At 41.1% G+C, this 13,634-nt stretch overlaps 1 protein-coding gene across 5 annotated transcripts in view; it reads left to right on the top strand.

The window, feature by feature from the left end:
* Positions 1-13,634, top strand: part of ston2 (stonin 2) — a 50,250-nt gene that overhangs the window by 16,242 nt on the left and 20,374 nt on the right. The window contains exon 1 of one of the 5 annotated variants that reach the window (XM_029729391.1): positions 8,114-9,006. The exons of 3 other annotated variants lie outside the window; for them this stretch is intronic. The gene's annotated coding sequence lies outside the window, so the exon portion shown is untranslated. Of the gene's footprint in view, positions 1-8,113; positions 9,007-9,071; positions 9,883-13,634 lie in introns of those variants that run through there. One more of the 5 variants, XM_029729392.1, reaches the window with a different exon arrangement.

The following is a 13,634-nucleotide window of genomic DNA, read 5'->3' as shown; positions in this document are numbered from 1 at the left end:
CAGGGGGCCCCTGAGGGGTGTGTGCTTAGTCCTCTCCTGTAATCCCTGATCACAGACTACAATGAGACAGCCTACAGGCAGGAGGTCAGAGACCTGGCAATATGGTGCCAGGACAACAACCTCTCCCTTAACGTCAGCAAGACAAAGGAGCTGATTGTGGACTACAGGAAATGGAGAGCCGAGCAATATTTGCTATTTATTTTATATTTTTCTTACTTTTTAACTCTGCATTGTTTGGAAAGGGCTTGTATGAGGCCAATGGTGATTTTAAAACAGAGTTTAATGGTTGTGATAGGATAAAACTGAGGATGGATCAGCAACATTCTAGTTACTCCACAATACTAACCTAAATGAGTGAAAAGAAGGAACCATGTACAGAATAAAAATATCCAAAACATGTATCCATTTTTTGCAGTAAGACGCTAAAGTAAAACTGCAACAAATGTGGCAAAGAAATTAACTTAATGTCCTGAATACAAAGCATTATTTTGGGGGCAAATCCAACACATCACTGAGTACCACTTTTTCATATTTTCAAGCATGGTGGTGGCTTCATCATTTTATGGGTATCCTTGTCATTGGGGTGGACTAGGGAGTTTTTTAGGATAAAAATAAACGGAATAACACTAAGCACAGGCAAAATCGTAGAGGAATACCTGATTCAGTCTGCTTTCCAACAGACTGGGAGACAAATTCCCATTTCAGCAGGACAATAGTGTAAAAAAACAAGGCCAAATCTACACTGAACTTGCTTACCAAGATGTTCTTGGGTGGCCTCGTTACACTTTTGACTTAAATCGGCTTGAAAATCTATGGCATGCCTTCAAAATGGCTGTCTCGCAATGATCAACAACCAACTTGACAGAGGTTGAAGAATTTTAGAAAGAATAATGTGCAAATATTGTACCATCCAGGTGTACAAAGCTCTTAGACTTACCCAGAAAGACTCACAGCTGTAATCGCTGCCAAGTGTGTTTCTAACATGTATTGACTCAGGAGTATGAATACTTATGTAAATGAGATATTTCTGTATTTAATTTTCAATAAATTTGCACACAAAAATAATATATGTTTTCACTTTGTCAATATGGGTTATTGTGTGTAGATGGGTGAGAGAAATACTTAATACATTTTGAATTCAAGGCTGTAACAACAAAATGTGGAATAAGTCAAGGGGTATGGATACTTTCTGAAGCCACTAAGTATTCAATCTTTCTCTCACTCATCCTCCTTTGCTCTCTTTTTCATGATATGCTCATTTTCTCTTCCCGGTCCCCCTCTATCACTCCCCTTTTCTCTCTCTCTCTTTCATTAATCCTTCCATAACTAAGCAGTAGTGTTAACAGGAAGTGGATTTGACTGTTGATATGATTATTGTGTATACCCGTCTGGAGTACTAGAGACCCCCAACGTGGCTGGCTGCGTCTCAATAGTCTCCTCTCATGGTCTCCTTTCCTTTTTATAGACTGAGATGAGGAGAGAAAAACATTTTTGATTATTGAGATACAACTTTAATGTTGACTGAGATATTCTATATTATATGGGACAGACTGCCTTATCTTCTGTCTCTTCTCTGGAGTAACCTAGTCCAAGTATTCGAGACAAGGGAAAGACACACACACACACACACACATTCCCAGCAAGAGGGGAAGGAAGCGTTGAAGTGGCTGCTTCTTCTTTCTTAATGAGGGGTTGTGACAGAACTTCTGTTGTTTTGGAGGGAAGGGTGGAAATTAACCCTGTTTATGGTGGAAATTGGACAGTGGGAGAGGTGTGTGTGTGTGTGTGTGTGTGTGTGTGTGTGTGTGTGTGTGTGTGTGTGTGTATATCTCTGTCATTCCAAAACGCGCTACACTAGTAATGATCCTCTGACAGATGTGTGAGGTTCGGGCAGAAGTTTTTGTGTGTGTGTGTGTGTGTCAATGAATGATGTACTGTGTGTGTGTTCAGCTGTGCTTGTCAGTTCAGCTAGGAAGGCAGCCTTAACAGGGAGAGACATAGTAGAGGAGAATAGAGATGCACAGTCTGGCTCACACTCACTCAATCACTTACTCACTACCACAATGGTTTGGGGCGAGTTCCAACATGAAAATATAGGTTGTCCCGTTACACCGAATCTTCCACCCCTCCCCTGTAATTACCTTTTCCCTAGAGCACGATTTCTATTTTATTTAACCTTTTTTTAACCAGGAAGGGCACATTGAGATTTGAAATCTCATTTTCAGGAACGTCCTGGCCAAGATAGGCAGCACCAAGTCATTACGCAATTACAGACAGACAACATGAAATACTACAAGTAATCCAGTAAGAACAATAGAATTCACAAGAGTATAACAAAATCATAAAACAGAAAATTAAAAACATTGACCGGTAAGGGAATCAGCCTCAAAATCCTTCATCAGTGATTTTAAAGCACCAAGTATTTTGTAAGGCATTCCAAGCCGATGTCGCGGAGTACATAAAAGCCCTTTTACCAAATTCAGTTCGGACATTTGTAACAGTTAGCAGGATAAAGTCCTGCGAACGAAGAGAGTACCCATCACATTTCCGAACAATAAAAATGCCCAAATAAAATGGTATTTAACCCAAAATGGCTTTGTAAATAAAAGTAAACCAGTGACTGAGCCTACGAGTGACTAGAGAAGGCCAGCCAACCCTGGTATACAAAGTGCAGTGGTGCGTAAGGGTTTTGCAGTTTAAAATAAATCTCAATGTGCCATGGTAAAGGGTGTCAATTGATCTTTAAACACTGAGCGGAAGCGTTCATATATAAAATATCCCCATAGTCTAGTAAAGGCATACAGGTAGCTGATACTAGCCTCCTCCTGGCTTCAAAAGAAAAACAGGTCTTATTCCTAAAATAAAATCCCAACTTCAGCTTCAATTTTTTTGTAAGTTGTTGAATATGCAATTTAAAGAGAGGCTGTCATCAATTAAAATTCCAAGATATTTATGAGGTTACAGTCTCAATCTCATTGCCCTGACAGGCAGTAATAGGTGAAAGGTTCAGAGGTCTATTTCTTTCTTTAGAAAACACCATTACTTTAGTTTTGTCAGTATTGAGTATAAGCTTCAATTGACACAAGGTATGTTGAACAGTATAAAAAGCAGTTTGCAAGTTCTGGAAAACTTTTGTGAGAGACGAGGCACAACAATAAATAACAGTATCATCAGCATAAAAGTGAAGTTGCGCATTTTGCACATTTTTGTCAAAATTATTATATAAATAGTGAATACGAGGGGACCAAGTACAGAGCGCTGGGGCACACCATTACAGACAGAACATTTAACAGACATGAGCCCATCAAATTGAGTGCACTGAGTTCTATCAGACAGATAGTTAGCAAACCATGCAACTGCATGCGCCGAAAGACCTACACTCGACAATCTCTGCCTCAGTATAGCATGATCAACTGTATCAAAAGCCTTAGAGAGATCAATAAAAAGTTAGACACAGTGCTGTTTTTTGTCAAGGGCTTCAGTGATATCATTTAAAACCTTCATGGCTGCTGTAATTGTGCTATGCTTCTTCCTGAAGCCTGATTGGTACATTGATAAAATAGAGTTAGTGTATTAAAACTCTTTTAGCTGTTCACTCACAAGGGTTTCAAGTATTTTCACCAGGGGTGACAGCTTTGAGATTGGACTATAATTATTTAAAGAGCTGGATCTCCCCCTTTTTTAAAAGTGGTAGGACATAAGTGGTAGGTTAGATTGAACAGATATGTAAGTGGTTCAGCTATGAAACCAGCTGCCAGATTTAAAAAGCAGGGATCCAAAAGATCAGGACCTGCAGGCTTTCTCTAATTTAAGGATTTCAGGGCTACGTGTACCTCCTACGTGTACCTCCTGCACTGAGAATGGCAAAAAGCTATATATCAGCGCAACAATCAGAACGGTCTCTCATTGTGTGTGATGGCAAATGTTTCCTGTGCTGTAATAAACACCTAACGTAACGCTTCCTTTTGACTAGAGCTCGGCCCCAACTCAGTGCCACTCGTTTTGGTTTAGCACCTCTGTCTGTCACACATTCAGTGAGGCACCGCACTGTGGAACGTTCAGAAATATATTGAGCACAACAGACATGCCTCTCTTGACATGTAGAGTTAAGGAATCATGTCAGTTATATTCATGACATGTCTATGCAACAATCAGTATACAGTTGAAGTCGGAAATTTACATACGCCTTAGCCAAATACATTTAAACTCAGTTTTTCACAATTCCTGACATTTAATCCTAGTAAAAATTCCCTGTTTTAAGTCAGTTAGGATCACCACTTTATTTTAAGAATGTGAAATAGTAGAGAGTGATTTATTTCAGCTTTTATTTATTTCATCACATTCCCAGTGGCTCAGAAGTTTACATACACTCAATTAGTATTTGGTAGCATTGCCTTTAAATTGTTTAACTTGGGTCAAACGTTTTGGGTAGCATTCCACAAGCTTCCTACAATAAGTTGGGTGAATTTTGGCCCATTCCTCTTGACAGAGCTGGTGTAACTGAGTCAGGTTTGTAGGCCTCCTTGCTCGCACACACTTTTTCAGTTCTGCCCACAAATTTTCTATAGGATTGAGGTCAGGGCTTTGCGATGGCCACTCCAATACCTTGACTTTGTTGTCCTTAAGCCATTTTCCCACAACTTTGGAAGTATGCTTGGGGTCATTGTCCATTTGGAAGACCCATTTGCGACCAAGCTTTAACTTCCTGACTGATGTCTTGAGATGCTGCTTCAATATATCCACATAATTTAGCTTCCTCATGATGCCATCTATTTTGTGAATTGCACCAGTCCATCCTGCAGCAAAGCACCCCCACAACATGATGCTGCCACCCCTGTGGTTCAAGGTTGGGATGGTGTTCTTCGGCTTGCAAGCCTCCCCCTTTTTCCTCCAAACATAACGATGGTCATTATGGCCAAACAGTTCAGACTTGAGGACATTTCTCCAAAAAGTACAATCTTTGTCCCCATGTGCAGTTGCAAACCGTAGTCTGTCTTTTTTATAGCGGTTTTGGAGCAGTGGCTTCTTCCATGCTGAGCGTCCTTTCAGGTTATGTCGATATAGGACTCGTTTTACTGTGGATGTAGATACTTTTGTACCTGTTTCCTCAAGCATCTTCAGAAGGTCCTATGCTGTTGTTCTGTGATTGATTTGCACTTTTTGCACCAAAGTATCTTCATCTCTAGGACACCGGGCACGTCTCCTTCTTGAGCAGTATGACGGCTGCATGGTCCCATGGTGTTTATACTTGTGTACTATTGTTTGTACAGATGAACGTGGTACCTTCAGGCGTTTGGAAATTTCTCCCAAGGATGAACCAGACTTGTGGAGGTCTACACATTTTTTTTCTGAGGTCTTGGCTGATTTCTTTTAATTTTCCTATGATGTCAAGCAAAGAGAGGCACTGAGTTTGAAGGTAGGCCTTGAAATACATCCACAGGTACACCTCCAATTGACTCAAATAATGTCAATTAGCCAATCAGAAGCTTCTAAAGCCATGACATAATTTTCTGGCATTTTCCAAGCTGATTAACCTCTCTGGGACCAGATTAAATCGGGTACGTTTTTTATCCGGCCGTGCAAATACTGCCCCCTATCCCCAACAGGTTAACCTGTTTAAGATAGGGGGCAGTATTTTCACGGCCGGATAAAAAACGTACCTGATTTAATCTGGTTATTCCTCCTGCCCAGAAACTAGAATATGCATATAATTATTTGATTTGGATAGAAAACACCCTAAAGTTTCTAAAACTGTTTGAATGGTGTCTGTGAGTATAACAGAACTCTTATGGCAGGCCAAAACCTGAGAAGATTCTATATGGGAAGTACCCTGTCTGACCATTTCTTGTCCTTCTATAGCCTCTTTATCGAAAATAGAGGATCTCTGCTGTAACGTGACATTTTCTAAGGCTCCCATAGGCTCTCAGAAGGCGACAGAACGGGGAATGATGACTCTGCAGTCCCTGGGTGAATAACAGTAGGGGTTTTGGAAAGTGGTCATTCTGAGAACAATGACACTGGTTCGCGTGTGCATGTGAAACTCCATTTTCTATTTTCAGTGTTTGAACGAAAACAAGGTCTCCCGGTCGGAATATTATCGCTATTTTACAAGAAAAATCGCATAAAAATTGATTTTAAACAGCGTTTGACATGCTTCGAAGTACGGTAATGGAATATTTTGAATTTTTTTGTCACGATATGCGCCGGCGCGTCACCCTTCGGATAGTGTCTTGAACGCAAGAACAAAACACAGCTATTCGGATATAACAATGGATTATTTGGGACCAAACCAACATTTGTTATTGAAGTAGAAGTCCTGGGAGTGCATTCTGACGAAGAACAGCAAAGGTAATCAAATTTTTCTTATAGTAAATCTGAGTTTGGTGAGTGCCAAACTTGGTGGGTGTCTAAATAGCTAGCCATGATGGCCAGGCTATCTACTCAGAATATTGCAAAATGTGCTTTCACCGAAAAGCTATTTTAAAATCGGACACCGCGATTGCATAAAGGAGTTCTGTATCTATAATTGTTAAAATAATTGTTATGTTTTTTGTGAACGAAAGCACATTTTGCAATATTCTAAGTAGATAGCCCGGCATCACAGGGCTAGCTATTTAGACACCCAGCAAGTTTAGCCTTCACCAAACTCCGATTTACTATTAGAAAAGTTTGATTACCTTTGGTGTTCTTCGTCAGAATGCACTCCCAGGACTTCTACTTCAATAACAAATGTTGGTTTGGTCCCAAATAATCCATTGTTATATCCAAACAGCGGCGTTTTGTTCGTGCGTTCAAGACACTACCCGAAAGGGTAAATAAGGGTTATGAGCACGGCGCATTTTGTGACAAAAAAAATCTAAATATTCCATTACTGTACTTCGAAGCATGTCAACCGCTGTTTAAAATCAATTTTTATGCCATTTTTCTTGTAAGAAAGCGTTAATATTCCGACCGGGAATCTGCGTTTAGGTAAATAGACGAAAGAAAATAAAGCACGGGGTCGACTCGTGCACGCGCCTAAGCCCATTATCCTCTTATCGGCCACTTGCCAAAAGCGCAAATGTGTTTCAGCCTGGGGCTGCCTCGATATCATTCAGCTTTTTCCCGGGCTCTGAGAGCCTATGGGAACCGTAGGAAGTGTCACGTTACAGCAAAGATCCTCAGTCTTCAATAAACAGAGACAAGAAGATCAAGATCTTGTCAGAGAGGGCACTTCCTGTAAGGAATCTTCTCAAGTTTTTGCCTGCCATATGAGTTCTGTTATACTCACAGACACCATTCAAACAGTTGTAGAAACTTTAGGGTGTTTTCTATCCAAAGCCAATAATTATATGCATATTCTAGTTACTGGGTAGGAGTAGTAACCAGATTAAATTGGGTACGTTTTTTATCCGGCCGTGTAAATACTGCCCCCTAGCCCTAACAGGTTAACAAGAAATTTGTGGAGTGGTTAAAACACTTAGGTTGGAGTCATTAACTTTTTTATGTAAACTTCCGACTTCAACTGAATGTAGCACCCACCTGAACGGAGCAGTTTGTGTGTGTGAAGGGTGTGTGTGTGTGTGTGAAGGGTGTGTGTGAAGGGTGTGTGTGTGTGTGTGAAGGGTGTGTGTGTGTGTGAAGGGTGTGTGTGTGTGAAGGGTGTGTGACATAATTATAGTGGGGAACTACTGAGTAAATACTACTCAAAATTATAGTGGGAACAGATTAGCCATGGGATGTCCTGAGGTTCTCAGAGTCCCTATAGATCCCTGCAGGGGGCCACTACCAACGTTTTAAAGACTGACCTTTGACCTCAGGTTTGACCTTTGACATTCAGGTTCACTTTAAAATGAGTTTCCGGGTGGGGGTGCTGCAAATATTTTCAATGGATACAGTATGGGCACAATTTTTACTTTGACATTTTAGTCATTTAGCAGACACTCTTATCCAGAGTGACTTACAGGAGAAATTAGGGGAGGGTTTCCCAAACTTGGTCCTGAGAACCCCAAGTGGTGCACATTTAGTTCAGCTGTGTAGTGCTAGGGTAAAAAACTAAATGTACACTCCTTGGGGTCCCCAGGACTGAGTTTGGGAAATGCTTAATTATGGTTAAGTGCCTTGCTCAAGGGCACATCAACAGATTTTTCACCTAGTCGGCTCGGGGATTCGAACCACCAACCTTTCGCTTATTGGCCCCAAGCTCTTAACCGCTAGGCTACCTGTCGCATTCACACACCAATAGCGTTAGCTGGCCCGAGAGTTCTTAGCAACTCTGAACGTAATTTGCGAACTGAGTGCGCCCCGATTTTACAAATGGACTCGTGAAAAATGTTGGCGCTCAGACGTCTACAGCAGGTGGTCCCTAAAAGACAGCGTGCTGAACGATCGGCAGGTGAACGCTAGATCCACATTCAGCGCGATATGTGCGAGCCTTAAGTCCTTGTTGCTGACTGTACTGCTCAAGAATGGAGCGCATGGTTAACGCCTGCTAAGGTACACACACTTGTGCACGCACACACACACGTAATATGCATGTGTAGACCCATGCACATAGATCAACTACGACACAGGTAAGCAACCAGCGGAGGCGTAGATTAAAAGGCTGACAGACTGTTTAACTGACGAATGTAAGTACTGAGCGAAAGGGAGAAAAAGGAAGGTAAATAGTGAAGAAAAGTAGTTTGACCGAGAGAAAGCGAATTAGAAAGAGACATGGACAGAGTGTGGGAAAAATGTGAAAAGAGAGAGGGGCAGAGATTTGAGGTAAATATTCCTGAAGAGAGAAAAGGTACGAGAGAGAGGACCTGAACAAAGTAAACAGAAAGAGGGAGAAGTAGGCAGGGTTCTACCCGCTTCTACATGCCCCTGTTGAACTATGCAGGGTGGCTGCTGAGTCACATGACCTGACCTACAGCCAGCACTATGGAACAGCAGGGAACTCCTCTCCCTAGTCAGCCTTTCATCCAGCTCACGCACGCACACACACCCGACAGACCACACACTCCTTTGCTGTGATACTACTTGGTGAGCGACACTTCATTTTCTTCTGTCTTCACTCCTTTAGTTACATCTTTGCAAGGTGTGTGGTGTGTATGTGTTTGGAGGGGGTAGTGTGAAGTGTAGTGCAAGTGTGTAATGTTTGGGTGGAGTGGTTTGCTGTCTTTGTTTGCAGTGTGTGAGTGAATGATCCTGCAGGGTAGCCTTTCCTGTGTAAATGTCCTTGACTTGAGAGTTTGAGAATAGAAGACAAATCAATTGTGAAAAGCCTTATTGTTGTCTGTCTTTGCTCTGCCACGTTAGTTGCTGATATAACTGAAACATCTCTGCTGACTTCTGAGAAAGCTAAACCGGAGAGAACAGGGTAGACGGAGTGAGTGAATGAGAGAGAACTGCTGAGAGAGAGTGAGTGGGTGCATTCGCGTGTGTGTTTCTAAATTCCCACTCTGTTAAGTCCTGATGAAGTTTTAGAGGGGTGTTCTCTCTCGCGCCAGTGAGTCTTCATTGTGGTCTCTACTTGGCAAGACAGCCTGATCATCTGGCGCTTAGCAACAGGAGCCGGTCTTTTCACAGGGTCTTAGTCCACTGTTGATGAATACTGACACCCTCCCTCTCCTCTCTCTTGCTGTCTCGCGGCTGGTCGCTGATGCAAGAGGTGTGTGCGTATGTTTGTGCGCATGTGTGTGTACACTTTGCAGTCAATACAAAGTAAATGAAACTAAAACTAGTTAAAGGGATGTGATATCAGTTATTCAGCAACATGTTAGTAAACTGTGTGTGTGTGTTATGTGCCCAAGTTTTATTAGCCGTATGTACAGGCTACGCATGGTATACGTCATCCAACAAAGTACTTATGTGAAGGATCCTTCTCAAGAATGCGACAACAATAAGAAATAATAAAAGGTAAGAATATGAACATAAAGTAAATGGCTCAGTAGAATAGAATAAACATTTTAGCATAAATATAATACAGGAAGGCACAACTTATAGTCCAATATTTACACGTGTATTGGGGAAGGGGAGGATGGGGGCAGTGTATATACTGAGCATTATAAGAGTCTGGTAGCAGCAGTTACAATATGTGTGTGTGTGTAGCATGAATGTATGTGTCTGTATATTGTGTTCTGTTGGCTATATTCAATGGCAGTGGATAATGTATGTGTGTGTTAGTAGACTACCATTTTGGCAGCCGGTCAGGTGCTGTAAATTTCCACTTTCCCAGTAATCCTCTCCTCTCCCCCAGTCTGGCTAGTTACCGCTGTCTTTCTTTCCTTCTGTTTCTTTCTGTCTCAACATGAAGAGACTTGTCCTCCAGAGCTCCCGACTGCCACAGAAGTAGCCACAGTAGTTCACATACTTCTTAGGTGGTGTCGGCGGCACTCAAATATTGTATCCCTCTTCCCTGTCCTCCCTTTATCTCCTCCTCCCTTTATCTCCTCCTCCTCTCTCCAGCCCACAGTTACCCGATAAGTCATCACGGCTCAGCAGCTCACCCATTTGCTTTGTTTATCCAAAGAAGTCTAAAGCCCCATTTATACCTGGCCCTAACATGTCCTTTGTCTTGATCTTGTCCACATTCTGATTGTGGCCACATTTTTAGACCGGTGTAGAGGATTAAAAGATGCATTGTGATCTGATTGTGGTCAGATCTTCCTGACCACATCCAGAGGTAGTCGTGCACGCGTTGTCTGGATATCTTAAATGTGTAGACAGATCTGGACAGTGAAACAATTTAAATTATAATTATCCTGCCTTCTAAAATCATCAATATGTATACAGGTAGACCAGAAGACACATCCCTTATTGGCAGATGAGTGGCAACCCTGATTAGAAGCAGCTGCTGGTCATCGGTTGTTCACCTGTGTTCCCTGTAAATGTTGTTTTGAATTAAAGAGTTGTACCTACACATTGAAGAAGTCTGGAAAGCTAAAACATCTGTGTATGCTATCCCTCCTGCAATGAAAAAATATACCATAATTTCCGGACTATTAAGCGCACCTGAATATAAGCTGCACCCACTGAATTAAAAAAATATATTATTTTGAACATAAATAAGCCGCACGTGTCTATAAGCCGCAGGTGCCTACCGGTACATTGAAACAAATGAACTTTACACAGGCTTTAACGAAACACGGCTTGTAACAAAAATAAATAGGCTTTAACGAAACACGGCTTGTAACAAAAATAAATAGGCTTTAACGAAACACGGCTTGTAACAAAAAATAAAAAATTAGTAGTAAGCTTTAGTTGTCTTTTTGCACTGAGTCAATTCCTCACGCTGCTGTTTCCAACGTCTTATCATCGACTCATTAAGACCAAACTCCCGTGCAGCAGCTCTATTTCCTTTTCCAACAGCCAGATCAATCGCCTTCAACTTGAAAGCTGCATCATATGCATTTCTCCGTGTCTTTGCCATGATGAGGGTGACAAAATGTCTACCGTAATCAGAATGATGGGAAGTAAATCGAGCGCTCTCAAAATCTAAACAGTAAACAAAAAAGTTGTTTGACCTTAACCCGTTCGGCAATTTCATTGGTCTAATGAAAGCTTCATGCCGCCAAAAAACTGAGCACGTCACAGAATGTGTTCTTTTGGAGGGAAAAATCCATATATTAGCCGCGTCATTGTTTAAGCCGCGAGGTTCAAAGCGTGGTAAAAAAGTTGCGGCTTATAGTCCGGAATTTACGGTACAGTTGAAGTCAGAAGTTTACATACACTTAGGTTGAAGTCATTAAACAATTTGTTTTTCAACCATTCCACACATTTCTTGTTAACAAACTATAGTTTTGGCAAGTCGGTTAAGACATCTACTTTGTTGATGACACAAGTAATTTTTCCAACAATTGTTTACAAACAGATTCATTCACTTATGTCAGCAATTGTGAAAACATGATTTTAATGTATTTGGCTAAGGCGTATGTAAACTTCTGACTTCAACTGTGTATCTATACAGTTGAAGTCGGAAGTTTACATACACCTTAGCCAAATACATTTAAACTCAGTTTTTCACAATTCCTGACATTTAACCCTTGTTGAACTTGGGTCAAAATTTTCAGGTAGCCTTCCACGAGCTTCCCACAATAAGTTGGGTGAATTTTGGCCCATTCCTCCTGACAGAGCTGGTGTAACTTAGTCAGGTTTGTAGGCCTCCTTGCTCGCACACACTTGTTCAGTTCTGGCCACACATTTTCTATAGGATTGAGGTCAGGGCTTTGTGATGGCCACTCCAATACCTTGACTTTGTTGTCCTTAAGCCATTTTGCCACAACTTTGGAAATATGCTTGGGGTCATTGTCCATTTGGAAGACCCATTTGCGAACAAGCTTTAACTTTCTGACTGATGTCTTGAGATGCTGCTTCAATATATCCACATAATTTTGCTTCCTCATGATGCCATCTATTTTGTGAATTGCACCAGTGCCTCCTGCAGCAAAGCACCCCACAACATGATGCTGCCACCCCCGTGCTTCACGTTTGGGATGGTGTTCTTCGGCTTGCAAGACTCCCCCTTTTTCCTCCAAACATAACGATGATCATTATGGCTAAACAGTTCTATTTTTGTTTCATCAGACTAAAAAGTATGATCTTTGTTCCCATGTACCGTAGTCTGGCTTTTTTATGGCAGTTTTGGAGCAGTGGCTTCTTCCTTGCTGAGCGGCCTTTCAGGTTATGTCGATATAGGACTCGTTTTACTGTGGATATAGATACTTTTGCACCTGTTTCCTCCAGCATCTTCACAAGGTCTTTTTCTGTTGTTCTGGGATTGATTTGCACTTTTCCCATTAAAGTCTCTAGGAGACAGAAGACGTCTCCTTCCTGAGCGGTATGACAGCTGTGTGGTCCCATTCAGGCGTTTGGAAATTGCTCCTAAGGATGAACCAGACTTGTGGAGGTCTACAATTTTTTTTGAGGTATTGGCTGATTTCTTTTGATTTTTTTCCATGATATCAAGCAAAGAGGCACTAAGTTTGAAGGTAGACCTTGAAATACATCCACAGGTACACCTCCAATTGACTCAAATTATGTCAATTAGCCTATCAGAAGCTTCTAAAGCACAACATTATTTTCCGGAATTTTCCAAGCTGTTTAAAGGCACAGTTAACTTATTGTATGTAAACTTCTGACCCACTGGCATTGTGATACAGTGAATTATAAGTGAAATAATCTCTCTGTAAACAATTGTTGGAAAAATTACTCTGTCATGCACAAAGTAGATGTCCTAACCGACTTGCCAAAACTGTAGTTTGTTAACAAGAAATTTGTGGAGTGGCTGAAAAACGAGTTTTAATGACTCCAACCTAAGTGTATGTAAACTTCTGACTTCAACTGTATATATACAGTACCAGTAAAAGTTTGGACACACCTATTCATTCAAGGGTTTTTCTTTATTTTGCTATTTTCTACATTGTAGAATAATAGTGAAGACATCAAAACTCTGACATAACACACATGGAATCATGTACAGTGGGGGGGAAAAGTATTTGATCCCCTGCTGATTTTGTACGTTTGCCCACTGATAAAGAAAGGATCAGTCTATAATTTTAATGGTAGGTTTATGTGAACAGTGAGAGACAGAATAACAACAGAAATATCCAGAAAAACGCATGTAAAAAATGATATAAATTGATTTGCATTTTAATGAGGGAAATAAGTAT

This window comes from Salmo trutta, chromosome 33, assembly GCF_901001165.1.
Source record: "Salmo trutta chromosome 33, fSalTru1.1, whole genome shotgun sequence".
Classification (NCBI taxonomy): Eukaryota; Metazoa; Chordata; class Actinopteri; order Salmoniformes; family Salmonidae; genus Salmo; species Salmo trutta.
The sequence above is the reverse complement of the archived record's forward strand: the minus strand, read 5'-3'. Positions and strand labels throughout refer to the sequence as shown.